This window comes from Equus przewalskii, chromosome 5 (assembly GCF_037783145.1).
Source record: "Equus przewalskii isolate Varuska chromosome 5, EquPr2, whole genome shotgun sequence".
Lineage (NCBI taxonomy): Eukaryota > Metazoa > Chordata > Mammalia > Perissodactyla > Equidae > Equus > Equus przewalskii.
Genome location: NC_091835.1, coordinates 61,149,742 through 61,176,189, shown reverse-complemented (window position 1 = coordinate 61,176,189; position 26,448 = coordinate 61,149,742). Strand labels below are relative to the sequence as shown.

At 36.1% G+C, this 26,448-nt stretch overlaps 1 protein-coding gene across 2 annotated transcripts in view; it reads right to left on the bottom strand.

Annotated features, from left to right (window-relative positions):
• Positions 1-26,448, bottom strand: part of PDZRN4 (PDZ domain containing ring finger 4) — a 342,736-nt gene that overhangs the window by 303,578 nt on the left and 12,710 nt on the right. The gene's annotated exons all lie outside the window — the stretch shown is intronic.

Here is a 26,448-nt window from a genome sequence, read left to right as displayed (position 1 = left end):
GTGATATAAATGATATAGTTAACTTTGTTAAATACATATTAATGTTCTTCTCTAGAGTTACACACTATAAATCCAGAAGTTTTTGACTGGATTCTCATTCTGCTCTCAGGAAGGAACTCTCTTCTCCTTTGTTCTCCATGGCCCTACCTCCAAACTCTGAGAGACTCTCCTTGTGTAGTATTTTCCTTTGCCAGAGAATAAGTAGGTCTTGGTAAGTATCCCTTTGGGGACTATATAGTTTTTGAAAGTGTGTCAGCTGTGCAAGGAAAGTTAGAGGCCCAACTCTCTCTCCCTGTACCTCTGTCTCATAATCTAACTTGCTGGAGGCTAACTAAAGGCTATCACACTTTTGTAGGAAGGCCGCCCACACCCTTAGTCTGATTTTTTCTCTGAATCATAGTAATTTAATCTCTAACTGCTTGAGATCTAAAAGCAGTTGATTTTTCCAAGCCTGCAAAGCCCTGAATTTTTATACTTCCTTTATTCCTATCATTTCTGCCACAAACAGCCACTTCCTTCCCTAGTTCATCTCTTTCTTGTGATATTTTGCCAAACACAGCTTATAAAAACCAACACACACTAATAAAGTTTAGTTTTTCAACCTCTTTCCTTAGAGCTACTGACATATTGTCTGCTTCACAAAGGAATGCTTTACCAAATGTTTTGCCTCTGAATAATATGGATGACCATCTTTTCAGCCTTGGTGATCAGCTTCCTTACAATGTCCCCTCAACACTAAGTTGATGCAACTTATTTATATTATAGTGGTACACCCATTTGAAAGTACCAATTCTGTATCAGGATGAGTAAATGCTGTAACAGACAACCCTCAAATCTCAGTGGCTTAACGTTGTAAAAGTTTGTTTCTTGACCATGTAAAGTCTGAAGGAGTGTTTCCTGTCCAGGATCTTTCCTGAGTGGCTCTTCTCCAAGCAGTGACTCTGGACCTGGCCTCTTTCCAGTATGTGTTTAGCCATTTCGTTATTCTTTGCTTCCTGGCATGTGAGCAGGAGAAAGAGTGAGAAAGAGAAAGCAGGAACGGGAGAGGGGGCGGGAGATTGATTGAAAGAGAGAAAGAGCAAGGACAACTACATGGACATTTTAAGGCCAGGTCTAGAAGTAGTATCACTTCCATTTGTATTCCCTTGGCTAGAACTCAGTCATATGGTCTCACCTATATGCCAGGGAAAAGGGGGAAATGTAGACTTCTACTGTGCCCACAAGGAAAACGATATGCCTCAGCCATAATCAGATTCCAAGCAGAGTATGTAGGAAGATGGACTCTCTGGGTAAACAGATGCTTTTCTCTATAGTGTTTTGCTTTCCTTCCAAATTATGGTTGTACTGGCCCAAAATACTCAAATTCCACTAGTGTCAAGACTGAGATATCTCTATTATGGAACCACCTTCTTGACTTATACCCAACTTTTGTCTGAACTGCCTGCTCTATTCCATTACCTTCTCCTCATTCCATTCTCTTACCTTTAGGGACTACAGAATTCACTACCAATGTACCATGTATTTCATTGTCACAGTCTAGTTGTGCACGTGATCCAAGTCAGCTTCTGACATCAGCTACTTTCTATTTATTCTTTCAAACATTTATTTAAAAAAATTTACTGTGTTACTATATGTCAGATACTTGCTCTAAGCATTGATGACTCTGTGATGGGATGAACTGTGTTCCCCTTGAATTCACATGCTGAAGCCCTGACCCACGGTACCTCACAATGTAAATGTGTTTGGTGATAGGGTCTTAAAAGAGGTAAGTGAAGTTAAATGAGCTCATCAGGGTAGACCCTTATCCAATGTGACTGATGTCTTTCTAAGAAGAGGAGATCAGGACACAAACATACACACAGAAGAAAGACCACTTGAAGACGCAGAAGCATGATGGCCACCTACAAGCCAAAAGGAATGACCCTCAGAAGAAAACCAACCCTTCCAAAATACTTTGCATCTGCCACTTTATGGAAGGAGCCCACACTGGTTTATCCTCCCTTCGAGGGCAGAGTCAGACAGGTTTCTATGTCAAACTAACACAGAAGAGCCTCTAAAATTTTCCCAATCAATGTTGTACGTTATATTAGCAGCAAGCTATAATATCTAAAAATGAATTATACAGAATTCCTCATAAAATTTTTGGAAAGCATGATACAAGCTTTAAAATATCTTTTAAAGAAAAATATTCCCTTTTCTGCAAAAACAACAAATACAGCTAATTTCTTAATTTTCTTAGTGTCAAGGTCACTTCTTAACTAGTACACTCATGAAGCATTACTGTAGGTCTTACCTAACAGTAAACTTGCTCTCTCCTCAAGGCAAGTTCAGGTTTGTCAGCAGCTTTAACACCTCACCTAACATATAATCCACTTTCCTTTAAGCATTTGTGCCATTTAAAATTCAGATTATCAAGAACATTGCCAAAGCTACAATTGATTAGCAAAGAAGTTACCTTTACTCCTACTGCTAAGAATGCCATGTGTCAACTTCTAGAACATATCACTAGATTATTTCTTCTCCTTGATCTCAACTTTAATAGCAAAATATCTGAAAAAAGATAGTATTTGGAAAATGATCTGAACTTCAAATTACCCAGTTTTCTTCTCCCTGCCATTCCCCACCTCTAACCTTGACAGAACTCCTGCTCAATCATCAAAATGAATATCAGAGGTCTCAACCTCCAAGAACTTTCCTCAGTCTTCTTCTCCTGGCTTCTTTTCACCACCTCCAGCTAGAATATGCTCACATTCTCTCTCAGCTTCTATCATAGCCCTTAGGACGAGTGCTATAATTCTGGATGGCCTCAACTCCTGAAAGACAGGAGTCTTATCTTTGTACACAAAGCAGCCTCTGTAAATGTATGCTGAATAAAATAGCATTTATTTTCACCCATCTGTTATATATTATTATCCCAGTTACCTGCTTAAGGTTTAGAAATATTTCTAGCTAATTCCTAGTTAATTTATTCAGTTTTAGCCAAATATTTGAATTGCCATAAAGGGACTGAAATTAAATTAAAATGAGTAGGAGTCATGGATGGAAAATATTTGAACATCCTTCAACCTTTATAAGTGATACACATTTGCTGGAAACGAGCTGTAGTTGATAATAAAAGTAAGCTGATTTTATTTCAGCAAACAACCAAATTATTTAAGAATTCTTGTTTCCAACTATCATTACTGAAAAACATAACACTCCACACATAGGATGTGTCAGTTCTTCCAAGGCTATTATCAGATTCTTATATTGTAAGCAATTTTCTAGTCCTTTAAAACTATGCTGAAACAAATGTGCCTGAATGTAAGACATACATCAGAAGTGAGCGTCGCACATGTGACTATAGCAGATTTATATTACAGAACAAACTTTTTCACCTTTAACATTTTCAAACTCAGTGATCAGGTCTGCTCTGAAATAGTATTCCTGTTCTTCAGCCTTTGACGTGTTTTTATTCTCTCAGAACATATTTCCCATATGGGTCCCATCTTCTTTATCTTACCCTCCCCTGGCTAAGGGGTAAGATGTCAATTAAAGTGCAAATTAAATGGAACTATGAGCGAAGACAGTAGTACAGATTCATACAACACAAAAGGAAAATAGACTTTTATTTTAATTATCCCTACCATTCAGACAAAAGAAAGTTTGCTGGTTTTCTAAAATGGACTTAATCCTTTCAATAGTTTCATTATGCTACAGAAGCAAACTGAATTATGGGAGGAGAAGGCAGTTGCTTTTTTAAAACTGCCTCTATCAAAAGTTTCTATTGGAAAAATGAATTCATTTTCACAGTGTTTCAGCTCTTTGCTATCTGACTTGCTGGTTCCAAGTCTTTCCATCTGCGCTGGGAAGGCAGTTTCTCTGTGGGAAGTTTATATGAATAATGTTGTGTCTGTCTATATTATTTCTTCACTGAAGTTATAGATGGGATTTAGAAGGGTCTTGAGGGCATGGAGAGGAACTCTGCAAACTGGAAAACAGACTCAATATGCGGGAGTCTATCGTATTGGCAGCCCATACTAAATGCCTAGGATGGATGGTGTCTGCCTGCATCACTAAAGAGAAACAAACAAAAAACCCCAGGAGAAGCTGGTCCCTGGGGTAGAGCTGCGAAAATCGTCTTTGTTTTACATAGAGAATAGTCTTCCCTCGGAAGTACTTGCTAAACTGATGTTTAAAAATCAAACCTACCTGTATCTTCCTTGGCTATTTCAAATACAAACTTTTTTCTTTTAATGAGAATGTGCTAGGGAAAACTTGGCATTCCAACTGATTGAATTGCCAAAAATCTGCTATTTTTCTCACATTAAAAAATAACAGCACATTTGGTACTTTCGTCCTGTTTTGAGACGCCACCATAGCAAAGGATAAAGGTCTTAGAGCAGGACCCAGAAAACATGACAATGTGGGGCTCCTTGTTCAAAAATTACTAAGAATCTCAAGATGGCGACAGCAGAGCATTAAAACAAGCACAGGGCCCTTCTAAGCCTGAGGCCTGTGTGAGTGCACAGTTGCAGGCCCTGAAGCCAGCCCTGCCTGAGGGGCTTTTTCACCTCTGTATGGACTTTAAATAAAGACAAAACATGATTAGTTGAATTGCTCTGATTTGGGTCAATGACCTCTACTTCAGGAGCGACTGCAGCCTAAATTGAAAGTCGAGGCATAGCGCCAACTTTCAATGACACTTTAGCCTCATCTGCTACTTAAACCAGCTTCAAAACTACAGGTTTTGCCCTGTAAATGAGAAGGAAAATGAAAGGATCATTTGCGACAAAGGGAAGAAATTGAAATTAGCTGGTTGTTTTGGGAAGGATATGAAGTTGAGGAGTTGATTTCGTTATGAGATAGACATGGATTTCTATATGAGCAGGGCTCTCCTATGCAAGGCATTTACTACCAATATTAGTAAGGCAGGCGGCTCCTTTTCAAGATTAATAAAAGGACATTCATTTAAACTTCACATGTTGATCTTTTAAAAAATTTAATGCTTGATGGTTCCATATTTCCTAAAGAAAAGAACAGATGACAAGGATCTGGTTCTGTGCTCTGAGGTGAATTATAAACAGAGCAGGTGAGATCAACAGGCCCAGAACAATTACTCAATTATTACCTACTATAGAGAAATCTAGTGGAAGGTAGAACATAATGTTCTGAATATGCAGGCTTTCAGATCTAGTGAAATCTATGTTTTTTAAGATAAAAAATGATAAATGAAAAATATACTCAATGTTTTCCCTGGTTTCAGATTTCAAAGTTTTGCAGCTAAAATATACTTAAGAAATGACTTCTACCCTGTATTCTCGTCAAACTCTTTCTGATACAAGCTTCTGAAATTCTACCCATGTTTCAAAGGCCATATGGAATCATGTGTGAGTCCTTTAAAGGACATCTTTTACTTCTTCCTGTAAAAACTCCCACCTCCAGCACTTGCTAGCTCATTACTGGCACTGACTATATAGTAACTTGCATTATGGTTGTTTGTATTTCTTCTTATTTCCTCTTTTGGAAAACTTCTACAACAGTATCAAGAACTACATTTTAATTTCTCATTATCTCTCCTATAATGTCCAGAACAGTACTTTGCATATACCAAATGCTTAATAATTAATAGTTGCGCTTAATTAATCTGGATTTGCCCCATAGAAATGGACCTTACTGATTAGGATCAGAGATGAAATTTTATTTAAAATAATTGAATTTGTTACACCAACTAAGTTGACAACCTAGGAGAAATGGATAAATTCCTAGAAACACACAACCTACCAAGACTGAATCATGAAGAAACAGAAAATCTGAACAGACTGATTATTAGTTACAAGACTGAACCAGTAATCAAAAACTTCCCAAAGAACAAAAGTCCAGTACCAGACGTTTCACTTGTGAATTCTACTAAACATTCAAAGAAGAATGCCAATTCTTATCAAACCCTTCCAAAAAATAGAAGAGGAGAGAACACTTCCAAACTCATTTTATGAGGCCAGTATTACCCTGATACTTTTGTTAACCAGTGTAATTGAGATCACAGTTCTGAGACAGAGAAAAAAATTGAAGGAAAGACTGAACAGGACCAGAAGGAGTAATAGGGATTTTCAGGTCCTTCACCGGTAATAGTAGTTTACATTTGTACAGTACTTTGTAATTTACAAAATGCTTTCATGTAAATTATCTAATTAAATCCTCACAACAACATGAGATTTAGGAGAGCAAAGTATTAAATTCAGTCAGAAATGGAAAAAAATAGAAGCTTATAGTGTTTCTGAGGCTTGTTCAAAGAAGGCAAGTTGTAAGCTCAAAGCATTGTATCTGACCTCTATGGGAGAACGGTAAGAAAAATATGAAATTAGGATGAGAGGCATGATGATAACTCTAGATAGTCTTTGCCTAAGGAGAAAAATTTGCAAGTTATACTTCAAGTGGATATATTACGTATCTGTAAAAATATTCCCTAACATATTTATACTATTATCAGACAATCTGTTGAGACTCCAAAGACTATCAGTCAGAATGCAAATAAAACTGAAGTGATTTAACGGGCTTTATTATTCTAGGAGTGGAAATAAGACTGTATAGTTTTTGTTTATTACAAATTTTCTGCACACCACTGGTGATAATAAATGTGATATTCCAGTGGTATTCAAACAGCACCATCAAGTAGGTAACGTTCATCCTTTGCACTCGAACAGGTACCCTTTCACTAATTTTCCTGAATTAACCACTGGCATGAGTGGTTCTCAAACTTCAGCATACAGAAATATAACTTGAGGAGTTTACGACACAGATCTAGGGCTTCTCAAGATAACTAAATAGAGAATAATAAAAGATTTGAGGAGTCTATAGCTCAGAGATTATTTCAGTAGGTCTGGGGATGGGCTCTGGAATCTGTATTTTTACAGATTGTAAATTCTTCAAGGATCTGACAGAGATTTCTATACTATAATTTTAGAAACTCTTCCTAGAAGTCCTTAAATAATACAGTCTTAGATTGAGACAGTCCAATACACAATATTTTTTTCCCCCAAGGAAGATTAGTCCTGAGCTAACATCTGCCAATCCTCCTCTTTTTTCTGAGGAAGACTGACCCTGAGCTAACATCCGTGCCCATCTTCCTCTACTTTATACGTGGGACGCCTACCACAGCATGGCTTGTCACACGGTGCCATGTCTGCACCGGGGATCCGAACCAGCGAACCCCAGGCCGCCGAAGCAGAACCTGCGCATTTAACCACTCCCCTCTGGGCCGGCCCCAGCAATTTTTATTTTACTAAAGGATTCCTTAACCAAGAAATCCTCAAGACTTGAAATGCATTGCTAATGGTGGAAATTCAACCCATGTAATAGGTGATAAAGGAAACATTTTTGGTCAGGCAAGCATGGCCATCATTCTCCGTCTCACAGGAGACAGATGTGTTTGAAGGCTGATTTTCCATACTAGAAGAATACATACGTCTCTCATGAGTCTCTCTTAATTTCACAAATACATCTTACATCTTTTTAAAGTACTGAGAACCATCTAGAAAGTGAGAATATTAGACTTTACCAGCTATAAAACTCTTCCTTGAACATTTAAATCTTTTCAAACATTTTTTTTCTCTCAAATAGGTGAGTCAGTTAATTTTTCTAAGCCCTAATTTCTACATCTCTACCATAAAGAATGTATAAAAAAAGTCATCTATAATGGCTTTCAAATCTAACGTATAAATATAGATCTAATTTTAGGCTGCGGTAGAAAACCATAGTCTAAAATAACCTGAAGAAATTAAGCCTACAAACATTCTTCTTTTAAAAATGTAACCCTTTCTTTAATCTTTTCCCTATTTATTCTGGTCAAAATTCTAGTCAAGTTCAAATCTAGATGATCATTTACTATTTATGTTTAAGTGACATACCAGTTATAAATAGATAACATACATAATCAATAGGCTATATAAGATATTTAGATCAAGAATTATCCCACTAACCCTCTGATCGAACTGCACTATAAATCACGCAGTAACCCATTTTTAATTATAACAAAATTAATATAGGAATTACTACGTGCCAGAAACTTCTTCACGTTTTTTACAAATATTCACTCATTTAATCTTGATAACAACTCTATGAGGTTGGCACCATTATATTTATTTTTTTATTTATATTTTTTATTTTTTTATTTTTTGAGGAAGATTAGCCCTGAGCTAACATCTGCTGCCAATCCTCCTCTTTTTGCTGAGGAAGACTGGCCCTGAGCCAACATCCGTGCCCATCTTCCTCTCCCTTATATGTGCGATGCCTGCCACAGCATGGCTTGCCAAGTGTTGCCACGTCTGCACCTGGAATTTGAACCTGTGAACCTGGGCTAATGAAGTGGAATGTGCACACTTAACCAGTGAGCCACCCAGCCGGCCCCCCATTATGCTCATTTTAGAATTAGGATCCAGAGAAGGTCAGGGACTCTCCCATACTATAACCAGCAGGTTGCAGAGCTGAAATTCCAACTCAGGCCCCTTGACTGCAGAGCTTGGGCTCCAAACCAATGCCCTATGCTATTTTTCTAGATCAACTATTGACAAGAGCACTTTCCAAAAGCTTGCTACAGGTTAATCAGGAGACAGGATGCTGATAAAATAGAGCCCCTTTTATGTCATCAAAAAGTCACTTAAAATGTAATTTCAATGTGGGCATTACATGCCTTCATGAATAATTACTGAAGTGAAGAATCGTATTGTTATTATGGCCAGACCATTGGAGGATGTCTGTTGTCTGTGGCCCTCCTGAGTCTGTCCTTGAAATACGTGTTGAGTCCATGAATTTTCTTTGTCTCCACTGCTAAACCCTCAATCCAAACCACTGCTATCTGGCATCTGAACTACTGCACTTACTGAGTAACTGGTGTCCCCATCTCCATCTTGATTTCTCAAGTCTGCGTGTAACTTTGCAGCCATAATAATTTTCTTAAAATGCTAATTTGATCTTGTCACTTCACTCCTTAAATACTTTAGAGATACTATTGTTTTATAGGATAAAAAGAAAACAACCCTCATTTATAAGTAGGGTTACCAGATAATTTAAGATCAAATTGGGGTATTTTTGATAGCAGGGACATTACTAATCATTTTGCCAGACCAAGAAGGCTGCCCAGGGCAGCCCAGATGTATGGTCCCCCTGCTTGTGAGATATTGCAGGAATCAGCCCCTTTGAAATGCTCCAACCCTTGCTGAGAGCCATTCTCTTACCCAGCTTTCTTTCAATTCCTATCATACACTGAGCTCTGTCCTGTCTCAGAGCTTTTGCACATACCCATCTGTCTATTTAAAAAACTGTCTCCAAATCTTTGCCTAACTAACACCTATTCATGTTTCAAGCTATGACATAAATATCACTCCTCAAAGAAGACTTCCTTGACTCCCCCAAATAAAAACCACCTTCACCTCACCCCCATTATTTCCTCAAACATCTAAAACTTTCCTTTCATACATATGCTACAATTTGCTACAATTTCCTTCATACAATGCTACAATTCTATTTGTTTAACTTCTGTCTCTATCATTTTACCATAATTACAGTTTCTTAGGCATAGCATAACTAGTACCTAGCACAGTAGCTGGCTTTTAGGAAAAGCTAACTAGTTATTGAATGAATGAGGAAATGAATATTTTAAAAAAAAGGGAATTAGAGAATAAGTACTCTGTCACAGAAATTAGTTTGACTTCAGACAACTATTCTTATACAAAACACATCAAAAATAACATGAGAATGTCAATCTTTCCATGTTTAAAGAACACAGGTACTCTACTTGGAGTGATCTAAAATAAATAATAATGGTAGGAAAAAATCTACCTATCTAAACTAGTACCTTCTTGAATAGCTACTAGTTCACAAAAAAACAAAACAAGCAAAAACACTAAAAACAGGTGGAAGACAAATATTGCATCAACAGTGTAACAAGTCTATGATAGCACTATTTTGGTCTGTGCAAAATAAATGCTTCAACACCCATATGGGAGTTTATGTTCCCATAATAACTGTATAATCTAGTTATAGCCCACAGAGATTTTGGGACATGTACTGGTATAAAGCAAGATTGAATGACATCAGATTGAGATGTCTCACCATTAGGCTGGCTGGCACAGTGCCCAGTTAAAGGTTTATTCTATTCTAGGGCACAGCAACATGAAAGAAAATAGAAAAAGATGCAAATGAAGTTTCCTTTAAATTAGACTTAAGGCATATTTTAGGAGTTGTGTACAAAAGAATCTGATATATAAAGGACCAACAAAAAGGACCCTGACAGAAAAACATCTATAGGTGAAAGAACAATTAATGTCACTGTTATATGTTTCTAGTCTCATCAAAAACTATAATCATGAAACTATGTTTTCGTTTCAATTTTGGCTGAAGTAAGTGGCTTTTACCCCGCATAAATTGATCTTCAGACGGCTCGTCATATTGAATTGCATTTTCACACATCCAGGCCTCCATGCCTGCCTCATAAGCCATCCAATTATCAAAGCAGCGGAAAGTATCTTCAGGTGGCCTTCTTCCTGTATTTCTTTTAATTTTGTTAGGGATGCAGTTTCAGGATAACAGTTTTCTGATTAAGATTAGATCTCTCTGTTTAAGCGATTAGCACTTAAGCTAATGGTATTACATAAGCATCTCAAAGAAAAGGTTCTTCAACAATGTAGGAATGGCTAGAGAAAACAGATCTATCCAAAAGGCTTTCTATAAGTACCACAGAGGGAAAGAATGAACAATAATAGGTAAATACAAAAGAGATAAGAATCTTCCCGTATGTTCTACAACAGTTTTTCTCCTAAAACAAACCAAAGCAATAGCATCTGAAGTCATCTTATAAAACAATGCCAGGACGGGGCTGGCTTCTGAAAATTAAAATCCCACTCTGGAATCCAGGCATCTTTCCACACCCTATGATGTTTTTCCCCTCAAGGACAAACGGGATACTGACAATTCTTTCAATAAAGCAACAATTTGTAAAGTACCCGGGTGTGACAACTCTGGCTGCTGGGACTATTGATGATGATATAACTGATCTCCAATAGTATGTATTTGCTAAAAGAATGAAATATTGGATTTTGATTTTTAAAAATTTATGAATGATTTGTATTCCCCGGTATTGTGTAGACATAGCTTATCTATAAAACTAAATCTGCTTTGGGAATTATATTTAAAAAACAGCTTGACACAGAGAGAAGAGCTATAAATAATTAGCAGAAATAGATTTCAATGTTTCAGAATGAAAATGAGTTAACTATTTTTGGATTTGACTTTCTTTTGAAAAAAGGACTAGAAATCTTAGAAATGGTTTAAGTAGTTCTGGAACTTCAAACCTTCAGCAAAATCCAAACATTGCAGTCGATACCAGTAACTACAGAAAGAACATGGTGACCCTGAGCGTTCTGAGCACTGGGTAAGCTCACATTTCTACTTGACTTTCAGAATTTCCAAGAATACTTCTCCAAAAGAAAAAGTAGTTTTAAACGACATTTTTACACAATGGCTTCATTTTTCAATAACTGGACACAAATAATTTTAAAATTTCTTGTCATATTTTAAAAATTCTACCAACTGCTGAAAATGAGCAATAGATACAAAGTATGATACCTTTCTTGCATTTCTAAGAAGATTGTAAGATTTTAAGTATATTTTAATATTCCCCCTCCAAAAGAAACCAATAATAATGTGAAACAATAGTTATATTGTTTCCTGAATACTTGCAGTAGAAAATCGCTACTAATATTGCCGCTTGGTGATAAAGAAAGTGATGCCTAATTTTAAGATGTCTTCATCTGTATCCAAATGACCTGTTAGAAGCCTAACAAAGTAACTGTTGATTTTTTTAGCTCTTTTCCACTCAAACCACTACTTCTCATGGTTCATTACTTCAGCCACTCATTTGTATCCCAGGAGCTCTTTCCAAAATAAGGATAAAAAATTATCCTTATAATAAATCAAAGGGCTGCCACATTACTTTCAGATTTGGCAAAGAGAGAGGACACACACACACACACACACGCACGCACATACACACACATGAATACAAATAATTAGAGAAATTCACAAGGTTTATGCACCCTTAACCTCATATAACTTACTCCATACACTCCTAAACTCCCAGAGCATGAAAAAGGGAAGGTGAAGAATTTATCATCTTGTACGTGTAAACCTTCTGGAAAATCTTTTTTTTTTTTTTCTGGTGAGGAATACTGGCCCTGAGCTAACATCTGTTGCCAATCCTCCTCTTTTTGCTTGAGGAAGATTGTCCCTGAGATAACATCTGTGCCAATCTTCCTCTATTTTGTATGTGGGTTGCCACCACAGCATGGCTTGATGAGTCTTGTGTAGGTCTGCACCTGGGACCCGAACCTGCGAACCCAGGCTGCCAAAGTGGAGCACGTGAACTTTACCACTATGCCACCAGGCCAGCCCCTGGAAAATCTTTTTTTTCTAACAACATTCTAAAACAAATCCCAAAAAGAACAAGAAAAAAAATTTGTGAAAATTAACAATCTTTACTTTCTTTCCTTAATATGGCCTCTTCTTCAGAGAACAAACAATAAATATCTTACTACCCAATTCTTTTCAAGGAAGAAAAAGGACTACAGAGCATATTCTTTACAGATATGAGGTTCAGGCTTTTATTCAACAAAAGATTTCATATATCCTTCTTAGTTTTTTTATATTATAAAGCCCACCTCCATCTCAAGAATTAATCTGAATATGGCAAAAGATGATAAGCAAATGTGACCATTCAAAGGGCCAAGTTTCATCAGCGGCTGCTGGTTAAATTAGTGACAAAGATCAGAAGCTAAATCACTAAAATGATCCCAAGAAATATAACTGACAAATCTCTTAGAAAAAAATTGGAGACTACATAGATTGGGATGAAGGTTCTTCAGTGAAAATGTTTCACATGGAAAGACATCGGGAATATTAAACTTTAAGAATCATACTCTCAAAGCAGAAAACTCTCTTCTTCAAGTTATTCCTGGAATTGGATTTACAATTTTTCCTTGAACCAAACCGTCAAGTCTCTCTCATAAAACTTACACTTAAAGACCTCTCTTTTAGCAGACTAGACATTTCCAGCACATTATGAATCCTGGGACTTAACAGTTGAATCCCGGGAATTGAAGAAATAGTGGACACCAGATTAATGTGTATAAAGCTTAAAACTGACAAAAAGACAGGAAATTCAGAGCTAAGGATGAAACTGTCTATAACCTGTTCCAAGAAGTGTTTTGGGATCTTTTAACAATGAGAGCTATTACAAACTCTAAATGCTACAAGAAAAGATACAATTTTCACTTAGGGAAAATTGGGAAACCTAGTTAATATTATAATTCACTTGAATTTTACTTCCTGGCATAAAGAGTTGTTGGAACCATCAACTCCACAGGTAGCCATTACAGGTTAGTTTATGGCAACCATTCCTCTAAGTAAACCAATCCATATTTTCTCCTTGGACATAATAAAGTTGACTATGAAAAAATTGAAACTTATCAAGTTTACGTTGTTATTCACTGGTATCCTTGAACTTCACCAATATATTTATTACATATAGCTCTTAGCATAGTGTTTGGGACACAATAAGGACTCCATAAGTGGAAGAGCTATTGTTAGCCTTTATAGTCACTGTTGTCCTCATTATTATGATGAATATAAACAGCCACTTGGTACATAATTTGTATTATGTGTTGAGGCATATTTTATGAGTTCTTTCTGTATCAGACATAAAGGTATGAATTAGTCAGATAATTTGACAGCTCATAATTTCACATTATAAAATATTTAGTCATGTAAAGTATTGCTAGAGTATTCAGCATTTCTTTTTACTTTTCTATAAAAATCATTTTCAATTGTTTACTTACATAACAATTTTCAGCCAAGCAATTCTTTCAGCTCTAAGATTCTAGCTTACATGTTTATGCCTGGGAACCTACGTCCATCTTAGGGCTGACTCAGTATGCCTCAATGACCCAATTCTGAATCAGTAGGATCTGATATTACTAGAGTTCTAATTTGCATCCAAAGAAAAATTATACCTCTCTAAGAGGAGATATGCCTTATAAGGTTCTGAGTTATAAAAAGAAATCTCTAAGTGAAAGTTCGGGTAAGAAGAAAAACAAAGAATTTTTCTTTGATCATTCTTATCTGTTGGAAAGAATTATGCCTCTGAAAAAATAACACCCACACATTCAGTAAGGTGAAAGGGTTTGTAACACAGTGTATCTAGGCCAAAAGTATTTGTTTAGGGATCATATTAATCTTTGTGACACTGGAACAAAGAATGTGAAGGGATAGATACAGCATAAGTCAGGCTCTACTAAAAGAGTAACATTAAAAATTGAGCCAAAAATTGATGCCAAGGTGATCAAATGTGATAATGTCAAAAGAAATACAAAATTATTTTTTCTTCCTTTAGAGAAAACCGGGAAGATAGGAAGAGTATTATTGCGTTGTGATAGGTACATGTTTAAAAGCTCTTTTCATCCATTTAGCACATATTTATTGCACACTTCATATATGTCAAGCATAGAGTTTTAATAGCAATGCTAGATTTGCTTCCTCCATATAATCTTATATGTATTCACTCATCAAACAACTGAGTGCCTACTGTGTGCCAAACAGTGTGCTAGGTTTTCAAGGTGCAGAAAGATAAGATTTCTGCATTCACCATGGTGTGAACAGGTACCTCACAAAAAGGATACCGAAATGGCCAATAAACATATAGACTCGTTTAACTTCATCAGACGTCAAGGAATTGTGTATACCCCACTTCACTAGATGGCTTAAATTAACAAAAAGATACACAATACCAAGTCTTTGCAAGTATGTGGAGTAATTGGAACACTGACACTGCTGCAAGAATATCAAGTTTTTTACAGTTTAACAAATCTGTTTGGCAGTAATTACTAAAGCTGAACGTGTACATATCCTATGACTGCAATGCACAAATATATTTCTAGGGGTGTGTGTGTGTATCAGAAATTCATGCATATATTCACCAAAAGACGCATACAAGAAAGTTCACAGGACTATTATTGTTATAACCCAGAGTTAGCAATTCCACTAATGGTAAAATTGATAACTAAATTGTGGTATAGTCATATAGAGAAATGCTACACAGCTATGAGGATGAACAAACTACAGTTAGATGCGACATCAGTGAATTTCACCAACATAACGTTAAATAAAAGAAGTCATACTCTAAAGAATACCTATTGTGTGTTTCTATTTAAACAAAATGAAAAAACAAGCATAACTTAGAGGAAGGTAATGATGAAACAGGGAAACACAGGAGACTCCTGGGGTGCTTCTAATGATCTGTTTCTTGATCTGGATGCTGGCTGCATGGATGACTTCACTTTCTGATCATTCTTTGCACTAGACACTTATGATTTGTGACTCTTTTGTAAAAATTTACTTAAAAATAAGCACCAAGCACCATTCTTATTTAAGACGAGCATCTGGTAGGAAAGTGAAGACAAGGAGAAACATTCAAGATAAGTATGATGAATAAGTAACTAGGCCGTCATTACCTTCTGGAAGTTTTCTGTTGTGTTTGCTCCAGGCCCTTATTGTCTCATATGTGGACAACTGTGGTACTCACCCACTGGTCTTTCTGTCTCAATATCTTCACTTTTCAATCTATTTCTACATTCCAGTGAGATCTGTTTGTTTCTAATCTTTTGATCATTGCTTTACCCATGTCATTCTCCTGCTCAAAAATGATCACTCATTCCTCATTGCCTATACTATAAAAACCTAACTCCGTAGTCAATCTTACAAAGCCTTACATTAATTTCATCAAATTCAGTTCAGCTGACTTCTCATACATTATCTACCTTGAATCACCTATGCAACTCTTAATAACAGGTAGTATCAGGTGATGATTAAGGGCACAGACCCAAGAACTCTTACTCTGTGACCTTGGCAAATTACTTGATCCCTCTCTGCCTTAGTTTTCTCGTCTGTAAAATGGGGCTGCAACTAGTACCTAAAATAACAACCTCATGGGGGTTTTGAGGGGATGAAATGAGTGAATATCTGTAAAACACCTAAAGAATGTTTGGCATATAGTAATCAATATGCATTGGCCATTATTTTTTCCTTATGTCAATCAGCCAAAACGGCTGCCACGTATGATACAGTCAGTCTTGCCTCGTCACTTGGCTCATGGCATTCTTCCTAAATATGGAAAGCCTTTGCTCCATCCTCTCTTCTCTCCTAATCTATCATCTTTCATTTTTCCTTTAAAGGCCTTTTCAAGTACCATTTCATTCTTAAAGCTTCAGGCCACCATAATACCAGAGAAGTCTTTTTGGTAGCTCCTCTGTGCCAGTCATTCATCATGTGCTCCTTTGTTATTGTTGTTGTTGCTATTTTATTTACTTATTTATTTCACTGAGGTCACACTGCATTATAATTGTTTTGATTTTTTAACGTACATCCATCTTCGCATCTTGATTATAAGCTATTTGAGATATGTACAATTACTAACAGGTCTTTTTACCTCCAGCAAAAAAATAAACACAAGTTTGAATGACAATAGGCTTTTGTCATTCAAATATGTGTTTATTTACTTAGTAAATCATGTGTGTAGTAAATTTCACTGTGAAAACTGATTATCTTTTTTTAGCTTTGTTGAAGTATAATTGACAAAACTGTAAGATATTTCAACAGTTCATCATGATTTAATATGCGTATACATTGTGGAAGGATTCCTACCTAGTTAATGAACCATCTTACACATCCATGACCTCACCTCACATATTTCACATATTTATCTTTTTCTTTCCTTGGGTGAGCACATTTATGTTCTACCCTCTTAGCAAATTTCAACGATCTAATTCAGTGTCATCAACTATAGTCATCATGCTTTACATTAGATCCTCAGATCTTATTTATCTTACAGACGAAAGCTTGTAACCTTTCACCAACCTCTCCTTACTTCCCTCACCCCAAAATCAATATACAAAAGTTTGTTGCATTTCTATAAGCAAACAACAAACCATCAGAAAGAGAAATTAAGACAACAATTCCATTTACATTTGTAACAAAAAGAATAAAATATCTAAGAATAAATTTAATCAAGGAGGTAAAATTATGTACGCTGAAAACTATAAGACATTGATGAAAGAAACTGAAGAAGACACAAATAAATGCAAAGATAATCAGTGCTTATGGCTTGGAAGAATTAATAATGTTAAACTGTCTATACCTCGAGAGCAATCTACACATTCAATGCAATCCCTATCAAAATTCTAATGGTATTTCTCACAGAAATAGAAAAATCAATCCTAAAATTTGTACGAAACCATAAAAGACCTCTGAATAGCCAAAGCAATGTTGAGAAAGAACAAAGGTATAAGCATCACACTTCCTGATTTTAAATTATATTACAAAGCTATAACAATCAAAACAGCATGATAGTGATATAAAAACAGACACATAGATCAACAGAACAGAATAGAGACCCCAGAAATAGATCCACATATATAGGGTCAATTAATTTATGACAAAGGAGTCAAGAATATACAATGTGGAAAGGATAGTCTCTTCAATAAACAGTGTTGGGAAAACTAGACAGACACGTGCGAAAGAATGAAACTGGACCCTATCTTACACAATACACAAAAATAAACACAAAATGGATTAAAGACTTGAACTTAAGACATGAAACCATAAAACTCTCAGGAAAAAAAATAGGGAGTAAGCTCCTTGACATTACCCTTGGCAATGATTTTTTGGATTTGACATCAAAGCAAAGGCAACAAAAGCAAAAATAAACAGATGAGACGACATCACACAAACTTCTGCACAGCAAAGGAAACCATCAACAAAATAAAAAGGCAACTTATAGAATGGGAGAAAATACTTACAAATCATATATATAAAAAGCGGTTAATATCCAAAATACATAAAGAACTTACACAATTCAGTAGCAAAAAGAATTAAAGAATCTGACTAAAAACTGGGCAGAGGAACTGAATGGACATCTTTTCAAAGAAGAAATTCAAATGGCCAATGGGTACACGAAAAGGTGCTCAACACCACAAATCCTCAGGGAAATGCAAATCAAAACCACAATGAGATATAACTTCACACCTTTTAGAATGACGATCACCAAAAAGACAAGAGAAAAGTGGAGAATGTGGAGAAAAGGGAACCCTTGTACACTGTTGGTAGGAATGTAAATTGGTGCAGCCAATATGAAAAACAATATGGAATTTCCTCAAAAAATTAAAAATAAACTACTATATGATCTAGCAATCCCACTTCTGGGTATATATCCAAAGGAAGTGAAACCGGATATCAAAGAGATATCTGCAAGCCCATGCTCACTGTAGAATTATTTACAATAGCCAAGATATGGAAACAATTAGTGTCCATTAATGGCTGACTGGATAAGGAAGATACCGTATACAGTGGAATATTATTCAGCCATGAGAAAGAAGGAAATCCCGCCACGTGCAACAACAGGGATGAACCTCAAGGGCATTATGCTAAGTGAAATAAGCCAGACAAAGTCAAATACTGCATGGTATCACTTATATGTGGAATCTAAAAAAAGGTCAGACTCACAGAAACAGAGAGTAGAAAACATAGATTATCTGTTATAGGACTAATGTTTTTATTAACAAATTATTTCTTTTCTATATATGATTTCATAAGGTAAATTTGTTGTTTACTTCAATGTGATAGATTATGTGAGTAAAATATCACTACCTAATTTTACCTAAAAATACCTTAAAATTTTTAATTTAACATTATATATTTTTCTAGCTATTCAGTACTAAATTTTATCCTCATCTATATGATGAAAAATCCTCATCTCCCTATCTATAAAGTACACAGCATATTCAATTGCTCATCTGATCTTATGACTTGAAGATTTATTCCTATACCTCTTACAACAATATAGAATTGTTTAAAATATTTTAAATCACAGTAAGAATAATGCCTATTCTTTGGGGCAGTTCTGATCTGAAGATAATAACAAATCACCTCTGAGTTGTTGATTATTGAAAGGAGTGATAAGCTGTTAACTGCTTAAGAAAGAGGAGGGACTCTGGATAGAGGGATGGCCCATAAAGCCGCTGGACTGTGATGTGGACACGGTAATTCATAGGGTGAACAGGTTCAGACACCAAATCCACCCAACACAGGTCAGCTGCCTTTTTCTCCTTTGTGATACTTTCTCAAGGCAGCGGGAGGAACACATTTTAGAAGACTAGAGAACTTTCTATTCACGTCTGTAAAAACACTACAATTTACCAGGAATACAGTAGTATGTATTCGACGAAAGCACAACCTTCTTAAACCTGCCTTAAAAAGTTTCAAGCCACAAACTTGGTGAGTTATGACTTGGCTTCCTCGGAACAGCCTTACAGCTGGGGCTACTGTTAATTATTCCAAGCGGCTCTCATCATGAGAACTTCAAAGAGCCTCCCAGCCACTCCCCAGTGCTCTAGGAAGCTTCTTACTGTCTTTTCACCAAACCATTTACAAGGCTTGGAAACATTGAGAACATCTTTCATCTTTTCAGTTCCTCTGTGGTTAATTATGTTTTTGTACAATTCCATGTTCAGTCCAGTGCCATTTTCTGCAAATCTGCTTTGCAGGCAAGTATGTGAATTCAGTCAGCTTTACCAGTGTTCTTCAAGTTCAATAATGCAAAATCTGTGTTAGGGTGAAGGCGAACACACATGTCTTCAGATCCAATTCAAGTATTTACATAAAGAGAATTTGAAAGACTGCACTGTAGATTTGGGTTCTTTCTTATTTACAGGCTAGAATGAACAGTCTAGAGAAATACAATTGCTTCAGTCTACTGTCACTAGGTCTTAGAGAGCTTGAAACTTAAGAAACAGTCTTTCAGCTTTTGATTGACCTCGTGATAAAGATGCAAAGAGAAGGAATAGGATGTGACAAGGACAGGCTTCAGGCATTGCCCACCCGGCACCCGAAAAACCCTTGGGTCTAGACCATAACACCTAAAATCTTGAGCTCGAGGTTCATTCACTCATTTATTCCATCCAAAGAAAGTAAACAGAATGCCTCTAGTCTGCAGGCACAGTGCTGAGAACAAGAAGGGTGCTGGAGATATTAAGTTCAATAAAATACTAGGCCATTTTTAAGAAACCCATACATCTGTGAGGGGAGAAGAACACCAAAGAATAAATCCACAGAACAGCATACAAAAAGTGCGATGAAAGTGAGAGAGAGAAGAACCTACTGGCAACAGAGATTAAGAGAACAATTCGTCTTGGTGGATTTGAAGGGCTTCAGGGAGAGGAGGATTATTGAGGATGGTCAGAAACTTGTGAGTCAGAGAAGATTATGTGGGAGAAGGGGCGAGAATACCAGATAGAAAGAAAAGAAGAAATAAAGCCCAAGAGGCCTGAAGGCAAGAGAGGGGAGGAGTTTTATGTGACTACAGTAAAGGATCTGAAAGGGAAAATTGAAAAAAAAAAAGTAAAGATTTTGAAGGTCCATTTTTGCTTCACTCATTTAACTTTGGGTTTTATCCTATTGACAATAGAATGTTAACAAAGGACCTTAAGCAAAGGAGCAAAAAAATGACAACCCTGACAGTAATAGGCTAGTTGAGTTGCAGATGGGAGAGACTGGGTGAAGGAAAGTTTACTCAAGAAATTACTGTGCTAGTCAAGGTCAAAACGGCAAAAGCTTGTGAATCATCAAGGCATGATCTCCAGTTAAAGTTCAGATACCATGAATGGGGCAAACTTTTATCCTTCAAATATCCACTGGTGCAAGTGAATGAAAGACATTCTTTCCTAAAGACAAATGCTGCAGAGAAATAAGAATGTGAGAAAGATGCCAGATGGTCAGGGTGATTGAAGGAATAAAGGAGGACAAAAGACAGTAAGATGTGGCCCAATTTGAGTTTTTACCTAAGATCAACTGTGGATCTCATTTTAAAATGAATCTCAAAAATTTTATAGGTGCTCTGGTCAGGTTTTTTTTTATAGCACAGAATGATGAGGAGAATGGGAACCCCAGTCAGACCTTGTGGCAGTTATGCAGTGAGTAAACTGCACAGTCATATGTGGTGGCCCTGGTTCCTTTCTCAGAAGCTTAGCACTCAGAAAAAAAACAAACTCAAGTTTCATATCTTTATAAATTTAAAATAGATAAAGTGGTGCTTAACACACTAAAGCTCAATGGTGTGAAGAACTTTCCAACCTTTCTTTTATAGGCTAAAGTAAAACTGTATTTATTAAAAATGGAAACTCATTGAAGTGGCAAAACACTGTGCTCATCTAGACAGAAGATCTGAGGGACTAGCTATTATTACCCTCTTATTTACAGGCAAGAAACTGAAAACAAGAAAAGTTGAGAAGTGTCAAGATAATCTAGCGCAAATTCAAGGCCAAGACCAAGTTCAGAGCCTGCACCCCTTCCTGAAACCATGATGCTGTCTTACATCCACAGATTCTACTCTTTACGAACCCATGTCATGATTTCTCAAAATGAATTGCATACTCCTGGAGAACAGGAAAATCAGAGTAAACCCATAGTGTCATTCCACCAAGACAAGATGGTGCTGTCCATTTACGTTCATAACAATTGAAGGAGCAGCTTCAACAGAGGCTGTGGCCAAGTGGTTAAGTTCACACGCTATGCTTTGGAGGCCCAGGGTTTCACCGGCTCAGATCCTGGGTGCCGACACGGCACCGCTCACCAGGCCATGCTGAGATGGCATCCTACGTAGCACAACCAGAGGCACTCACAACTAGAATATACAACTGTGTACTTGGAGGGGAGAAGAAGGAGGAAGAAAAACAAACAAAAAAACAGAGGCTTTGGAAAGGCAGAAAACAGGACCTTTAACCACGAGCTACTTGAGGGCAGGGAATGGGTCCTCTTGCTCTTTGTGTAACACAGAGAACATTGCCTGGCAAATATAGGCAATTAGTAAATATTTGAATGACTGAATTAAATCATAAGTGCATAGTTATAAAGTTTTTCCCCATAGCCCTTCTTGTATCTGAGTGTTCATATGAATACATGAAAATGAACATTAAAATTTCCTACATTTACTCATCCAAACTGGAATGGAAATAGGAATGGGAATGAATGAAACTTGGGAGAGAGTTACCCAGATTCTCCAAAGAAGGAAAATTACTCCTTCCTCTACTGTCTCTGGTGAACAAACTACTTATATAACCTGAATGAGACATACCAGGCTGGAAATAGTAGGTTCCAAGACCTGCCCTGTGCCAGGCACTTTGTGTACACAGTTACTATGAATGGCATAGAAACTAAGGCACAGCTGGCTTGCTCATGGCCACACAAGTTTTAAGAGGCAGGGTAGGAATTCCAGCCAGACCTTGATTTCAGAATTCATGCTCTTCCCACTGCACCACACTACTTTTCAAGATACCTTAAAATATACAATTATATAATGATAACTATATCGTGATGTTAAAACTACATTTAATTTAAGTAGCATTCAATCATGATTAAGAACCTCATTACAAGGTAATTCTTTACTTGCACTAACACGATTGCTTTTAGTTATTTCCCAATTCTTTCAGATGATCAGTCAATGTTATTTGAACATTTAAAATACACTTAAGAATGTGGATGATATTTTACTGAAGAGTTTAGTGATGTGTTCAAATTAAATAGTAATTTGTCAAAAAAAACTAATTGCTCACCAGATTTACAAGTGACTCACAAAACTTGTAACTGCTTCTTACACACACACAAATTAGCATGGCTACTTTACGAGGTAGTAAGTTGCACAGTGCCATCACGCACATACAGAGGAGGCACACCGTAGCTCTGTTTCAACAGCATTCCTAAATGTTTAGCTCTAATCTGCATTTAAATTTCCTGCACTGACAGCTGTAACCGAAATGTGCAGAGCCTTAGGCAAATAAACATAACCATCAAAGCTTTTTACTCTAGCGATACAGAGAGTAGTGACAGAGAATGCAGAAGGTCTAACATTACAGAACTAAAAGAAAGTGTCGTTGGCAATCTGGAATAGTTAAGTTCTTGTTGAGACACTGCATTTGTAAAGTTCTTGCTGCTTGTACGAAAGTCAGCACTTTCTAGAAAGTGCTACACTGACATTGTTCAATGTGGGAACTATTTTGAAAGTAAATGAAAATGCCTTGTGTGATGCATTTCATTATGAATTTCACGTTAAAGAAATAGAAGAGTTTTTAATATATACACTAAAGAAAGCTCTGCTTTCTGCTCCAAAATGTTCTTCTCATAGACTTCACAGACCTCCACCCCGACTCCTTCGTCTCCAGAAGCCGCGAGAAGGGTGGACTTTCCTGTTACATAGCGTTGGCTAGGAGCTAGGGGGAGGGGTGGGGAGAAGAAAGTGTGAACAGAAACCCGTGAATGACTATCCACTCTGCTCTGCACTTTCCCATTCTGGGGTTATCATTGTATCGCCTCCCATCAGCATCACAGAAATAATAAAAGAGAAATAGTTGCGAGGGGAGCAGTGAACTGGGAGTCCCACCTCCCTTCCACACACTCCTCAGACATCCTAACAGGATGATAACCACCGGAATGGTGCTGCTCTCTTACAGAATTGTGCCCAAGCATCTGATAGTATCAAGGATCTTATATGGTTCCTTTGAATCTTGAAAAGAGGGAAAAACAGCATGCAAAAGATGCTTTTATTTAGATGTACACTCTGGTGAATTCCTGGTCTATGTGTACTACTGTGATGTTTCAAAATGCCTTTAACAATATCTTCTGCCTTTTCAGTCTCGAACGATACTTTCACACCTAATGTTGTAACTCAAATATCACAACTCATTTCTGAATCTACACACATAAACATTTTAACAAATGTGGATGTGTAAACATCTTGAAAATGGTAAACATGGTTGCTCATGGAGATTGACCCCCAAAATGAACCTGCTTTGTGTTCTGTGAAAACCATGACATGGATTTACCTTGTGACTGTGATTTTTCCTTTTATGATTCTTGAATTTGATCAGGCTCAGTGGAATGCAGAATATTAAAAAAATAATAATTTTGGAGTTGTTGGCCTTTGTTAAACTTTGGCAAAATTGTTACATCTAACATTTTTATTAGAATTAGTAAAATCTCTTTAGTCATCAATAGAACCAAAACTTTAACAGATCTACTTTCTCCCTCAAATGAATGATTTAAGAAAATTTTGTTATTTTATAAGAACAATTCATAAATGAGTTATAATGCGTGCTTTAAGTAATTAACTAGACAAAATATTTTTAGTATATCTGAACTGTAAGTAAAAAATAAATTATCTAACAGTTGCTATTTTTTTATTTCAGTCACATATCACTGAATGCAAGGCATTTAATACTATGTCAGACGGTGGCAGTTAGGTTATATGGGTAGTTTCATAAAATATGAACTATTTGTGTACTTTATACTGCTAACAAATTTATTTGCTGCACCAGGTTTAAATCAGCATGGTCATTTGAAATTCAAAAACTGAAAGAAACAATCCATCAAAGTATTTCAATAAACAAGTCATTGAGAACAAAAAATGGAAAAGAAATTACTCTATTTTAAAATTTGCTTTTCTGTCTCTGCACATTTTAAATTAATCAGCATATTTCTTATCAGTTTCCCATTACTACAAAATGTGTGAAGTTGACTGGTATCATAATGGCAGATAAACTAAATTAATTAACAAGCATCACCTATTTCTAACTTTAATTGGTATGCAGGGATCTTTTATACATATATGTACAAGATAAAGCATGTGACTTGTTTAAATATATATATTAAAGTCACCTAAATATCTATTCACTTTAAAAAGCTGATGGCATCACTGAACAACTAAATGTGAGAGATTTCTAATAATCTTCCTTCCAAAATATTTCATGCTATTTAACAGACAACATTCCAGAAATATGTATATCATCTAACTCATTTCTTAACTGCAAATGGGGTCACATGAATCCATTATACATCAAAAATATGCATATTACCAATGTACCCTGGCATAAAAGCTACATTGATAAATTTCTATCATTGAGGCAAATTTCAAGCTTTTGTCATTAACTGCTAATTTAGTATGCATGTCAAGGTGACATAATAATAATACTTCAGCTAGTCACCAAGTATAATTTAGAGTCCCACGGTTGATCTCTTTGCTCTTTATCTTATACGATTTAAATAAGAGTATTTTGACATATATTAGCAACAGTATCAGATAGATGTCTAGACGCACTTGATTTACCAACTACAGTTTTTAAAAAATTATCTCTTTATAAAACAAAACCAATGAATTTTTAACACAAGTGCTACATCACAACATAAAACACAAATTCTTCTTCCTCCTCTTTAATGCAACGTTAGTGAAGCATACATACCATCGTTACCTAACTAGATTATGTTTTAAATCCCCAGTATGTGTTTCTGTTGTGTGTACATGTGAGTGTGTGAGCTAAGTGAATATATCTGTTCAGCTCCATCAGCCCTTCTGATAGTATCAAATGCAGGCATTCGTTTTCCACTTAACAAGAAAAACTAAAATGCTTTAGAGATAAAGCAGAAAGTAATCAGGACAATTTTTTGTTTAAATTATGTTGCTCATTAAATCATACTGCACAAATACAAGTAGAAATAGAAAATTCTGCCTTTAAAATTTGCAGCATGTAAACGTTTCCACTATGGAAATTGTCCAGACAAGCTGGACAGCATCAGTGAAGGTAGGTCTGTACTTTCTTGGCCATGCAACTGGAGGGAGAAAATCTCGATGCAAGAGCCCTCTTCAGATAAAAGCCACAGTCTTTCAGCCAAAGGCAATTCCTCTCTCTTCCCCAAAGTGCCTAGTCAGCTAATTTCTAAATATTATGAGATTTTTTTCAAAAACAGAGAACTATTGTCTCTTCCATACTCTTTACATTTATCCTAGGTCAAATTATTAGAAATTCAATCTTTTAATGCATTAAATGATGATCTAAAACTTCATTCAAAGTTTAATAAAGAAAAACAGTCTCCATTCAAATAGTTCATATAGACATTCAGAAAGATAGCATTAGTGATTATACAATACCACAATTTTTCTAAAAGAATAGTGGAATCAAATAAACCTTCCAAATTTCTATTTATGCCTTTACTAAGACACTGGAAATGACTCCATCGACAAAAATAACCTAATCTTTTTCAGTAACACCAAATAATACTATCTCAACCAGTTAAAATTTCAAAAGCACTGAGGTGGTAAATGACAGTGACCCAAAATTCCATTATCACAGCCCAAATTTCACTAACTTAAAAGTATTCACTTTGTCAACCCCAAATACCACAATACAGCTACAATGTACATTAGAGAAAGTAAAGAGTTCTCATCAGGTTTTTGCAATAGGAAAAAAAAACCTGCTTCCCTTTTTTTTAAGTAAAAAAGACATGAACAAGGTAACCATATTAAACTAAGAAATGGTAAAAGAC